Source organism: Arachis hypogaea, chromosome 3, assembly GCF_003086295.3.
Source record: "Arachis hypogaea cultivar Tifrunner chromosome 3, arahy.Tifrunner.gnm2.J5K5, whole genome shotgun sequence".
Classification (NCBI taxonomy): domain Eukaryota; kingdom Viridiplantae; phylum Streptophyta; class Magnoliopsida; order Fabales; family Fabaceae; genus Arachis; species Arachis hypogaea.
In genome coordinates, this window is record NC_092038.1 from 41,010,330 (window position 1) to 41,024,525 (window position 14,196).

The following is a 14,196-nucleotide window of genomic DNA, read 5'->3' on the forward strand; positions in this document are numbered from 1 at the left end:
TTCCTCCCAAGTCTCATTACCAAATAGTTTGGCATTCCCTTTCATGATTGCTCAAAAATATTGGGCAACTTGCCCTTCAATAATGTCTTCATCCTCTTCAGAAGATAAATAGTCATCAGAGCTCATGAATAGTAAAAGGAGGTCCAAGGGATTCTCTATGGTCTCTGTATGAGCCTCAGATTCCTTTGGTTCCTCATTAGGGGATTCCTTACTGAATGGTGGACATTTCTTGAGGTCTTTCTCATTGGGATTTTCGTCCTCCTCCTTCCCCAAGGTTTCGGCCATGTTGATCACATCAATGGCCTTGCACTCTCCTTTGGGATTCTCTTCTGTATTGCTTGGGAGAGTGCTAGGAGGAGTTTCAGTAACCTTTTACTCAGCTGGCCCATTTGTTCCTCCAAATTTCTAATGGAGGATATTGTTTAAGTAATAAAACTAAGAGTGGCCTTAGATAGATCAGAGACTATGTTTGCTAAGTTAGAAGGATTCTGCTCAGAATGCTCTGTCTGTTGCTGAGATGATGATGGGAAAGGTTTGCTATTGCTAAACCTGTTTCTTCCACCATTGTTATTATTGAAGCCTTGCTTCTGTTGATCCTTCCATGAAAAATTTGGATGAATTTTCCATGAAGGATTATAGGTGTTGCCAAAGGCTTCACCCATATAATTCACCTCTGCCATTGCAGGTTCTCAGGGTCATAAGCTTCTTCTTCAGAAGATGCTTCTTTAGCACTGTTGGATGCATTCTGCGATCCATTCAGACTCTGAGAGGTCATATTGACTTGTTGGGTCAATATTTTATTCTGAGCCAGTATGGCATTCAGAGCATCAATTTCAAGAACTCCTCTCTTTTGAGGCGTCCCATTACTCACAGGATTCCTCTCAGAGGTATACGTGAACTGGTTATTTGCAACCATTTCAATAAGTTCCTGAACTTCTGCAGGCGTTTTCTTTAGGTGAATGGATCCACCTGCAGAGTGGTCCAGTGACATCTTGGAAAATTTAGATAGACCATCATAGAATATATCTAATGTGGTCCATTCTGAAAGCATATCAGAAGGACACTTTCTGGTCAGCTGCTTGTATCTTTCCCAAGCTTCATAGAGGGACTGAAGAGAAAACTTTTGTGTGGTCTAGAATTCTAAATAAATTTCCGTTACAAGTATAGCTTCTAAACCAACAAAAGTCCTTTCTTACAAACGTTTTGGTTGTCACAAGTAACAAACCCCTAAATAAATTGATAACCAAGTATTTAAACCTCGGGTCTTCTTCTCAAGGAATTGCAGGGAGGTATGTTCTTATTATTGGTTATGCAAAGGTATATTTTGGGGTTTTCAAAAGGGTTGAACAAGTAATATAAAATAACAAGTCGTCAAAATAATAACTAGTAAAGCTCTTGGCAAGGTATGAGAACTGGAAGTCTTATCCCAGTTATCCTTATCAATTGCGATGAGAATTGGATTTTTCTCCTACTAAGTCAACCTCTAACTATGAAGGTAAGTCAAGTGGATGAATTAATTTTGATTCCTCAGGTCCTAGTCTTTCCTTGGGAAGGCTAGAGTTATTGAAACTTGAATTAATTCTTGAAGAATTCCAATTTTCAGTCAACAATGAGTTTGATAACTCAAGAGTCACCAATTAATCAACCAGAGCCAAAAGGCAGAAAATCTAAATTATCTATATAAATAAAGGAAAGCAATCATAAATCTGAAATACCTCGAATTATATTAAATAGAAAGTTAGATTGAACATAGAAATCCATAAGCCAAATTGGCAACATAAAATAATCAACTAAAGTAATAAATAAAAGTAGAAAATAAATTAAAGGAACATTGAACCTGTGATGAAGAAGTTGAAATCCTAATCCTAATCCTAATCCTAAATCCTAAGAGAGAGGAGAGAACCTCTCTCTCTAAAAACTATATCAAAAACCTAAAATTGAATTATGATCTGATATGAATTGATGTCCTGAGTCTCTGCATGTTCCCGGACTTTAATCTGTGTTTCTGGGCCAAAAACTGGGTTAAAATGCGGCCCGAAATTTGTGCCAGTGACTTCTTTAATTCTGCAGATCGCGCTCATCACGCGTCCGCGTCGTCCATGCGTTCGCGTCACTCAGCATTTCTCGTACCACGCATGCGCGTCGTCTACGCTTTCGCGTCGTTCGTGCAGCTTCCAATCCGCGCGGTCGCGTCAGGCACGCGAGCGCATCACGGTAATTCCTTCTATTTCCCGCGGTCGCGTGAGCCATGCGGCCGCGTGACTTCTCGCTGGTCATCTCTTCAATTCCTTGTGTTCCTTCCATTTTTGCATGCTTCCTCTTTATTCCTTACTCCATTCCTGCCCTATTAAGCCTGAAACACTTAACATACAGATCACGGCATCGAATGGTACGAAGGAAGATAAAAATATACAACAAAAAGGTCCTTAGGAAGCAAGTTATTAATCATAGGATATTTTTAGGAAGGAATTGTAAATACATGTAAATCATATGAATAAGTGGTGAAAAGCTTGATAAAACCACTCAATAAAACACAATATAAACCATAAAATAGTGGTTTATCAGGGACTCACCATTTTTTTGTCTGAAGGTCTGTGACCATCTTTTTTTGAGGAGGAAAGAACTTGGCTAGGAAAGCTGTGACCAGCTTATCCCAAGTGTCCAGGCTCTCTCTAGGTTGTGAGTCCAACCATGTTCTAGCTCTGTTTCTTACAGTAAAAAGGGAAAAGCATAAGCTTGTAGACCTCAGGATCAACTCCATTGGTCTTAACAGTATCACAGATCTGCAAGAACTCAGTTAAAAATTGATAAGGATCTTCTGATGGAAGTCCATGAAACTTGCAGTTTTGTTGCGGTAGAGAAACTAATTGAGGCTTTAGCTCAAAATTGTTTGCTCCTATGGCAGGGATTGAGATGCTTCTTCCATAAAAGTTGGAAGTTGGTGTAGTAAAATCACCAAGCATCTTCCTTGCATTGTTGTTTGGTTTGGCCATAATTGTTTCTTTTGCTGCCTCCTTTTCAAAAATTTCAGTGAGGTCCTCTTCAGAGTTTTGTGCTTTAGCTGCTCTTAGCTTCCTCTTCAGAGTCCTTTCAGGTTCAGAATTAGGTTCAGAATCAGCTTCAACAAGTACGCCTTTATCTTTGTTCCTGCTCATATGAAAGAGAAGAAAACAAAGAAAATATGGAATCCTCTATGTCACAGTATGGAGATCCCTTGAGGAGTCAGAGGAAAATAGAAGAAGGAGGTAGGTAAGATTTTGAACACACAAAGAGAGATGGAGTTCGAATTGACAATAGAGGAGGAATGTTAGTGTTCAAATAGAAAAATATAAGAGAGGGGGAAGAATTTTCGAAAATAACAAGAATAAAATTTAAAATAAATTTTTGAAAAAATGGTTGTGGTTTTGAAAAAGATAGGAAATAGTAAAACAAACAAAAAGTCAATTAGTTAGTTGAAAAAGATTTGAAAATCAATTTTGAAAAGATAAGAAGTTAGAAAAGATTTTGAAATTGATTTTGAAAATGATATGATTTGAAAAAGATATGTTTGAAAAGATATGATTGAAATTTATTTTGAAAAAGATTTGAAAAGGAAATTTTAAAAAGATTTGATTTTGAAAAAGATATGTTTGAAAAGATATGATTTTGAAAAAGATATGATTGAAAATATTTGATTTGAAAAAGAGTTGATTTTGAAAAATTATGAAGATTTGAAAAAGATTTGATTTGAAAACAAAATTCCTCTCCTTGTGTCATCCTGGCGTTAAACGCCCAGGAACTGCATGTTTTGGGTGTTTAACGCCCAATTGCTGCATGGTTTGGGCGTTTAAACGCCCAGCCAAGTACCATGGCTGGCGTTTAAACGCTAGTTTTCCTTCCTTACTGGGCGTTTAAATGCCCAACCAGGTACCCTGGCTGGCGTTTAAATGCCAGTTTTCCTTCTTTACTGGGCGTTTTGAACGCCTAGTTTTTTTCTGTAATTCCTCTGCTTTATGTTCTTGGACCTTCATTTTGCTAAATCCTTTATTCAAGAAGATATATTTTCAATTTTTGAAAAACAACAAAATGAGTCAAAACATATAATTCTTGTATCAAAACACAAGATATATGCAAGAACATTATGAATGTCAAGATGAACACCAAGAACAATCTCGAAGATCAAGATGAACATCAAGAACTTAGTTTTCCATAAAAAAAACTTGCAAGACACCAAACTTAGAACTTTCTCATGTTTGGGCCATATGCTTTGCAAGAATGCACATGTAAAATATCATGCAGTACAAAACAAGAAATCATGAAGATCAAACAAGGCAATTCATCAAGAACAGCTTGAAGATCATCAAGAACATTATGCATGTTTTTCGAAATTTGCAAGACAATTAAAATCATGCAATTGACACCAAACTTAAAGTTTGGCCCTATATTCAACAAGAACCATGAAATATTTTTGAGTTTTTATGATTTTATGAAATTTTTTTGGTTTTTTTCGAAAATTCTATTTGGAAAAACGAAAAAGAAGAAAAATTTATGAAAGATTTTGAAAACATTTTAAAAAGAAAATAAAAATTACCGAATCTGAGCAACAAGATAAACCGTCAGTTGTCCAAACTCGAACAATCCCCGGCAACGGCGCCAAAAACTTGGTGCACGAAATTATGATCATCAACAATGGTGCCAGTAGACTTGGTGCTCTCAAACATGAATCACACTTTGTCACAACTCCGCATAACTAACCAGCAAGTGCACTGTGTCGTCCAAGTAATACCTTACGTGAGTAAGGGTCGATCCCACGAAGATTGTTGGCTTGAAGCAAACTATGGTCACCTTGTAAATCTCAGTCAGGCGGATTCAAATGGTTGATAGAGTTTTCATAATTAAAAGATAAATAAAACATAAAGTAAAGATAGAGATACTTATGTAATTCATTGGTGAGAATTTCAAATAAGTGCATAGAGATGCTTTGTTCCTGTTGAACCTCTGCTTTCCTACTGCCTTCATCCAATCCTTCATACTCCTTTCCATGGCAAGCTGTATGTTCGGGTTTCACCGGCGTCAATGGCTACCTCCCGTCCTCAGTAAAAATGGTCCAAATGCGCTGTCACCACACGGCTAATCATCTGTAGGTTCTCGATCATGTTGGAATAGAATCCAGTGATTCTTTTGCGTTTGTCACTATGCCCAACACTCGCGAATTTGAAGCTCGTCACAGTCATCCCATCTCAGATCCTACTCAGAATACCACAAACAAGGTTTAGACTTTCCGGATCTTAGGAATGGCCACCAATAATTCTAGCTTATACCACGAAGACTCCGATCTTTCGGAATAGAGGATAAGAGATACGCGCTCGATCTAAGGTAGAACAGAAGTGGTTGTCGGCACGCGTTCATAGGTGAGAATGATGATGAGTGTCACAGATCATCACATTCATCATGTTGAAGTGCAGCGAATATCTTAGAATAAGAATAAGCTGAATTGAATAGAAGAACAATAGTAATTGCATTAATACTCGAGGAACAGCAGAGCTCCACACCTTAATCTATGGTGTGTAAAAACCCCACCGTTGAAAATACATAAGAACATGGTTCAGGCATGGCCGTGAGGCCAGCCTCCCCAAAACATGATCAAGAGATCAAAAGATGATCAAAAGATGAAAATACAATAGTAAGAGGTCCTATTTATAATGAAACTAGCTACTAGGGTTTCCAGAAATAGGTGAATGATGCAGAAATCCACTTCCGGGCCCACTTGGTGTGTGCTTGGGCTGAGCATTGAGCTTTACACGTATAGAGGCTTCTCTTGGAGTTAAACGCCAGCTTTGGTGCCAGTTTGGGCGTTTTAACTCCAGCTTTTATGCCAGTTCTGGCGTTTTGACTTCAGAATAGGGCAGAGAAGGGGCGTTTGAATGCCAGTTTGCGTTGTCAAAACTCGAGTAAAGTATGGACTATTATATATTGCTGGAAAGCTCTGGATGTCTACTTTTCAACGCAATTGAGCGCGTGCCATTTGGAGTTCTGTAGCTCCAGAAAATCTACTTTGAATGCAGGGAGGTCAGAATCCAACAGTATCAGTAGTCCTTTGTCAGCCTCTGAATCAGATTTTTGCTCAGATCCCTCGATTTTAGCTAGAAAATATCTGAAATCATAGAAAAACACACAAACTCATAGTAAAGTCCAAAAATATGAATTTTGCATAAAAACTAATAAAAATATCCCAAAAAGTAGCTAGATCCTACTAAAAACTACCTAAAAACAATGCCAAAAAGCGTATAAATTATCCGCTCATCAGGCGCCAAAAACTTGATGAGTAGGATTTGTGCCGGTCTAGAATTTTTCAAAATAAGAATCACTTCATTGATAGCATAGTCCAAACCGGCAATTAAATTCCAACATCAAAGTTTAAATATAAGATTGTCACAATCCAAAATAAATATAAACTGGGAGTTTTAAGTCCCAGGTCTTCTCATTCGGACCATGCAATTTGATGTGCACACTCTTGATTGTGAAATACAGGGGTTTTGAAGCATGAGACAAAAAAATTAAAAGATCTAAAGAATAAAAGAATTAACAAAAGAGCAAAAAGGATATTAATGCAATTAAAAAGGAAACAAGATCAAAACTTAGTGAAAATGCGGTAAATGCATAAAAGATCCTTGACTTGGGAATGAGAATTAAGGAATCCTATCATCGTCATAACTACAACTATGACAACGATGATGAGTTAATCTCACATCGTCAACCCCTAACATCGAGGAGTAAGTCAAACAAGCATAATTTCCTTAATCCATAAGTCCTAGTTAACTTACTAAATACTTAGTAAAAAGCTAGTGTTAATGGAATCAAGAATCAACCAACAACCTAAGAATTACCACTAAATGTCGGAGATTATAACTCTAGTATCTCAGGAACTCATTTTCCAAGTAAAGGTGTGAAAATCTACTCAAAACCCATAATTGGCATTTTCACAAACACCTTTTGGGCATAAAAATAAAACATGGCAAATTGTAAGGGAAAATGAAAACTATAACCAAACTATTCACAATATCAACAATAGAAACTCAATAAAGCATAAAACATTAAATTCATCCACCAAAATTTCAAGAAATTAAAATTGGAAGTATTAACAAAGTAACTTGAACTATGAGCAAAATATAACAAGAGTAGTGTAATTAAGGAAGAAATCCACGATCAAAACTGAAATTATAAAATTCTACAATGAAAGCTAATTAAAATCCTGAGAGAGAATTTCCTAAACTACACTACTCCTACTCTTAATAATGTGTTCTCTAATGTCTAAGTGAGCTCCCTTTGATATGAAATGATCCCCTTGATATAGCACTCCAAATCAGCTTCAGCACATCTAAAATTGGGCCAAGAGGCCTGCAAAATCGCGAGCCACGTGCTTCATTAATGAAGGCACGCGCTGGGACTTGTGCGTATGCACAGATGTGTGCTCACGCTCACTTGCTGATTTCTGCACTTGTGCGTACACACAGGTGGTTGTGCGTACCCACACCTGACTGTGTGCTTTTTCTTTGTTTTCTTCACGAAATCTCCCATTTTGCATGCTTCCTTCCACTTTTGCCTAGCCATTATTGCCTATTGGACCTAAAATCACTCACAAAATATATCGCGGCATTGAATGGAATAAAAGTGGAATTAAAATGATCAATTTAAGCACAAAAATACATGTTTTCATATTTAGGTCTAATCTAGAGAGAAATCACGAAAGTATGATATTTTAGTGATTAAGTGTGAGTTTATGTGATGAAATCCGTCCAATTCAAGCTAAAATTAACCGTCAAATATGGACTCATCAGTCACCAAAGACAACGGTTCTAAACCGTTGTCTATATAGTAACAATTCTAAACTGTTCTTTAAAAATGATTGTCAATATCGTTGTCTATGCCAGTAATTATGGCAACTGTTTTTTTGGTTACCGTTGCCTTAGGTAAAAGACTGTTGCCTATGAGTATTGGCAACGGCCACATATACCACAGGTCAAAAACCGTTGCCTAAAGTTTTATGAACGATTTTCTGATTTATGGCAATGGTTTTCGATCGTTGCGAAAACCCTCATTCGTTATATATATTTAAAGATTTTTAGAAATTTCGGCAGAGTTTCATCTATGACTAGAATGCGCCAAAAACTCTATCCATTAATAATTCACTTAAATAACAACATCTATTAACAATCAACAAACGAGAAGCAAAATTCAAGCAACAACATCCATCAATCAACAATAAGCAATTCAAGTAATTAAGATTAGTAGTTTCATCTATATGGCATTATATGACTTAAGTAGCAAAATTCATCAACAATCAAGAATTATCAAACACAATAAGCAGTTCAAACCTACTAACCTAAATCGAAACTATCTTAACAACCTAAATTCATTAAAACTAGAAAATTGAGTGTAACTAAATTAAACTAACTAACTAAAATGATTTGCATATAAAAGACTTAAAATAATGCTCACGTTGAAGTCCTATAAGGCCAAATCGTCATTTGTATGATGAGAGATGGTGGAGGGGCATTTGGCTAGGATCCGTGAGATGATTTTGACACTGCGGTGTCTGGCGTTAGAGGCGTCGTCATGCTGAGTGGATGGAGGTGGTAGAGGAGTCCACTCTGATAAAGCAGATGGATGATGATGAGCGGATAATTTATACGCTTTTTGGCATTGTTTTTAGTATGTTTTTAGTATGTTTTAGCTAGTTTTTAGTATACTTTTATTAGTTTTTAGTTAAAATTCACTTTTCTGGACTTTACTATGAGTTTGTGTGTTTTTCTGTGATTTCAGGTATTTTCTGGCTGAAATTGAGGGACCTGAGCAAAAATCTGATTCAAAGATTGAAAAGGACTGCAGATGTTATTGGATTCTGACCTCCTTGCACTCGAAGTGGATTTTCTGGAGCTACAGAAGCCCAATTGGTGCGCTCTCAACGGCGTTGGAAAGTAGACATCTTGGGCTTTCCAGAAATATATAATAGTTCATACTTTGTCCGAGATTTGATGGCCCAAACCGGCGTTCCAAATCAGCTCAAAACTGCCCGGCGTTAAACGCCGGAACTGGCACAAGAATGGGAGTTAAACGCCCAAACTGGCACAAAAGCTGGCGATTAACTCCAAGAGAAGTCTCTACACGAAAATGCTTCAATGCTCAGCCCAAGCACACACCAAGTGGGCCCGGAAGTGGATTTTTATGTCATTTACTCATCCTTGTAAACCCTAGGCTACTAGTTCTCTACAAATAGGACCTTTTACTATTGTATTCTCATCTTGGTAGCTATCTTTAGTCTTATGCTATCTTAGATCATGGGGGCTGGCCTCACGGCCATGCCTAGACCTTGTTCTTATGTATTTTCAATGGTGGAGTTTCTACACACCATAGATTAAGGTGTGGAGCTCTGCTGTACCTCGAGTATTAATGCAATTACTATTGTTCTTCTATTCAATTCAGCTTGTTCTTGTTCTAAGATATCACTTGTTCTTAAACTTGATGAATGTGATGATCCGTGACACTGATCATCATTCTCACCTATGAATGTGTGCCTGACAACCACCTCCGTTCTACCTTAGATTGAGTGGATATCTCTTGGATCCCTTAATCGGAATCTTCGTGGTATAAGCTAGAATTGATGGCGGCATTCAAGAGAATCCGGAAGGTCTAAACCTTGTCTGTGGTATTCTGAGTAGGATTCAATGATTGAATGACTGTGACGAGCTTCAAACTCCTGAAGGCTGGGCGTTAGTGACAGACGCAAAAGAATCACTGGATTCTATTCCAACCTGATTGAGAACCGACAGATGATTAGCCATGCCGTGACAGGGTGCGTAGAACATTTTCACTGAGAGGATGGGAGGTAGCCACTGACAACGGTGAAACCCTACATACAGCTTGCCATGGAAAGGAGTAAGAAGGATTGGATGAAGACAGTAGGAAAGCAGAGAGACGGAAGGGACAAAGCATCTCCATACGCTTGTCTGAAATTCTCACCAATGAATTACATAAGTATCTCTATCTTTATGCTTTATTCATATATCATCCATAACCATTTGAATCTGCCTGACTAAGATTTACAAGGTGACCATAGCTTGCTTCATACCAACAATCTCCGTGGGATTGATCCTTACTCGCGTAAGGTTTATTACTTGGACGACCCAGTGCACTTGCTGGTTAGTTGTGCGAAGTTGTGATAAAGAGTTGAGATTACAATTGTGCGTACCATGTTGATGGCGCCATTGATGATCACAATTTCGTGCACCAAGTTTTTGGCGCCGTTGCCGGAGATTGTTTGAGTTTGGACAACTAACGGTTCATCTTGTTGCTTAGATTAGGTATTTTTCTTCAGAGTTCTTAAGAATGAATTCTAGTGTTTCAAGGTGATGTTCTTATCATCACCAAAGCTGATTGATTCACATCAATTTAGCTCTTGAATGTAATGTCCTGCTGAAGCTTGGCTAGCCATGTCTAATTCCTTTAGACTAAAGCTTTAGACTAACATTGCATGATTCCTGGAATTCTCATTAAGAATTTTGATATCTTTATTTTCTTTTTCCACATAATTTTCGAAAAAACCAAAAATTACAAAATCATAAAAACCAAAAATATTGTATATTTCTTGTTGAGTCTAGAGTCTCATGTTAAGTTTAGTGTCAATTGCATGTTTCTGTTCTTCTTGCATTCATTCATGTGTCTTAAGGATCTTCAAGTTATTCTTGATGATTTTCTTGCTCTGATCTTTAAATTCTCTTGACTTGAGTGTTTTGTTGTTTCTCATATGCATTCTCATTTTGTTAGTGTCAATGGTATACAAACTGCTAAGTTTGGTGTCTTGCATGCATTGTTATTTGATTTTAGTTGCATTTTGATTATTCCTCATATTAAAAATCCAAAAATATTTTTAATTTGTGTCTTTTCAAGTCAATAGTACAGAGAATTGAAGATTCAGAACATTCAGCAGAGGAATTAAACAGAAAAAGTTGGACGTTCAAAACGCCTAGTGAAGAAGGAAAACTGGCGTTTAAACGCCAGCCAGGGTGCCTGGCTGGGCATTTAACGCCCAAAAGGGTAGTATTTTGGGCGTTAAACGCCAGAATGGATACCATTCTGGGCGTTTAATGCCAGGATGGCACAAGAGGGAAGATTCTGTTTTTAATTCAATTTTTTTCAGGTTTTCAAAATTTTTCAAAATCAAATCTTTTTTTTTCAAATCATATCTTTTCAATCATATGTTCTCAAAACCAATTTCTTTCCATACTTGCTATCAATTAATGATTTGATTCAACATTTCAAGTATGTTGCCTTTTCTGTTGAGAAAGGTTTAATGTTTGAATCATATCTTTTCTTGTTAGGCAAGTCATTAATTTTTAACATCAAATCCTTTTAAATTGTTTTTCAAATCATATATTCTCAATCACATCTTTTTAAAACCATAACTTTTCAAATCATATCTTGTTAATCACATCTTTTTCAAAATAGTTTTCAATCAAATCTTTTTGATTTCTAATTTCAAAATCTTTTTCAAAAATCACTTGATTTCTTTTCCGCTCTTGGTTTTCGAAAATCAATTAGTGTTTTTCAAAATGTTTTCAAAATCTTCTACTTAATTTTCGAAAATTTCTTCCCTTCTTCTCACATCCTTCTATTTATGGACTAACACTATTCCTCAATGAACAATCCGAACTCCATCTTTCCTTGATAAGTTCGAATTTTCTACCTCTTCCTTCTATTTTTCTTTTCCTCTGACACCTCAAGGAATCTCTATACTGTGACATAGAGGATTCCATATTTTCTTGTTTTCTTCTCTTTCATATGAGCAGGAGCAAAGACAAAAGCATTCTTGTTGAGGCTGACCCTGAACCTGAAAGGACCTTGAAGCGAAAGCTAAGAGAAGCTAAGGCACAACTCTATGTAGAGGACCTAACAGAAATCTTCAAAGAAGAAGAATCCATGGCAGCCGAAAACAACAACAATGCCAACAATGCAAGGAAGGTGCTGGGTGACTTTACTGCACCTACTCCCGACTTCTATGGGAGAAGCATCTCTATCCCTGCCATTGGAGCAAACAACTTTGAGCTTAAGCCTCAATTAGTTTCTCTAATGCAACAGAATTGCAAGTTCCATGGACTTTCATTGGAAGATCCTCATCAGTTTTTAATTGAATTCTTGCAAATCTGTGACACTGTCAAGACCAATGGGGTTGACCCTGAGGTCTACAGACTTATGCTATTCCCTTTTGCGGTAAGAGACAGAGCTAGGATATGGTTGGACTCACAACCCAAAGAAAGCCTGAACTCTTGGGAAAAGCTAGTCAATGCCTTATTGGCAAAGTTCTTTCCACCTCAAAAATTGAGTAAGCTTAGAGTGGAAGTCCAAACCTTCAGACAGAAGGAAGGTGAATCCCTCTATGAAGCTTGGGAAAGATACAAACAATTGATCAGAAAATGTCCTTCTGACATGCTTTATGAATGGAGCATCATAGGTATCTTCTATGATGGTCTATCTGAACTGTCCAAGATGTCATTGGATAGCTCTGCTGGAGGATCTCTTCATCTGAAGAAGACGCCTACAGAAGCTCAAGAACTCATTGAAATGGTTGCAAATAACCAATTCATGTACACTTCTGAAAGGAATCCTGTGAACAATGGGACGAGTCAGAAGAAAGGAGTTCTTGAGATTGATACCCTGAATGCTATATTGACTCAGAACAAAATATTGACTTAGCATGTCAATATGATTTCTCAAAGTCTGTCTGGAATGCAAGCTGCACCAAGCAGTACTAAGGATGCTTCATCTGAAGAAGAAGCTTATGATCCTGAGAACCCTTCAATGGAAGAGGTGAATTACATGGGAGAACCCTATGGAAACACCTATAATCCTTCATGGAGAAATTATCCAAATCTCTCATAGAAGGATCAATAGAGACCTCAACAAGGTTTCAACAACAATAATGGTGGAAGAAACAGGTTTAGCAATGGCAAGCCTTTTCCATCATCTTCTCAGCAACAGACAGATAATTCTAAGCAGAACCACTCTGACTTAGCAACCATGGTCTCTGATCTAATCAAAACCACTCAAAGTTTCATGACTGAAACAAGGTTTTCCATTAGAAACTTGGAGGCACAAGTGGGTCAGCTGAGTAAGAAAATTTCTGAACTCCCTCCTAGCACTCTTCCAAGCAATACAGAAGAGAATCCAAAAGGAGAGTGCAAGGCCATTAACATGACCTACATGTCCGAATTTGGAGAGGAGGAAGAGGCAGGGAGCGCCACTGAGGAAGGCCTCAATGGACGTTCATTGGCCTCCAATGAGTTCCCTAATAAGGAACCATGGGAATCTGAGGCTCACACTGAGACCATAGAGATTCCATTGAATTTACTTCTGCCATTCATGAGCTCTGATGAGTATTCTTCCTCTGAAGAGGATGAAGATGTCACTGAAGAGTAAGTTGCCAAGTACCTTGGAGCAATCATGAAGCTAAATGACAAGTTATTTGGTAATGAGACTTGGGAGGATGAACCCCATTTGCTCACCAAAGAACTGGATAACTTGACTAGGAAAAGATTACCTCAAAAGAGACAGGGCCCTGGGAAGTTCTCAATACCTTGTACAGTAGGCACCATGACCTTCAAGAAGGCTCTGTGTGACCTAGGGTCAAGCATAAATCTCATGCCTCTCTCTGTAATGGAGAAGCTAGGGATCTTTGAGGTGCAAACTGCAAAAACTCTCTAGAGATGGCAGACAATTCAAGAAAACAAGCTTATGGACTTGTAGAGGATGTTCTGGTAAAAGTTGAAGACCATTACATCCCTGCTGATTTCATAGTCCTAGAGACTAGGAAGTGCATGGATGAATCCATCATCCTTGGCAGACCCTTCCTAGCCACAGCAAAGGTTGTGATTGATGTTGACAGAGGAGAATTGATCATTAAGAATCCCTTGTGTTTAAGGCTCAAGGATATCCCTCTATAACCATGGAGAGGAAGCATGAAGAGTTTCTCTCAAAATAGAGCCAAATAGAGCCCCCACAGTCAAACTCTAAGTTTGGTGTTGGGAGGCCACAACTAACTTCTAAGTTTGGTGTTGAACCCCCACATTCAAACTCTAAGTTTGGTGTTGGGAGGTTCCAACATTGCTCTGAGGATCTGTGAGGCTCCATGAGAGCCCACTGTCAAGCTACTGACATTAAAGA

At 37.8% G+C, this 14,196-nt stretch overlaps 1 non-coding gene across 1 annotated transcript; it reads right to left on the bottom strand.

Annotated features, from left to right (window-relative positions):
- Positions 1-12,360: 12,360 nt before the first annotated feature.
- LOC112793782 (small nucleolar RNA R71) lies at positions 12,361-12,468 on the bottom strand. Its single transcript, XR_003198477.1, has one exon. It is a non-coding gene; the product is annotated as a small nucleolar RNA R71 (small nucleolar RNA).
- Between the last annotated feature and the right edge of the window lie 1,728 nt (positions 12,469-14,196).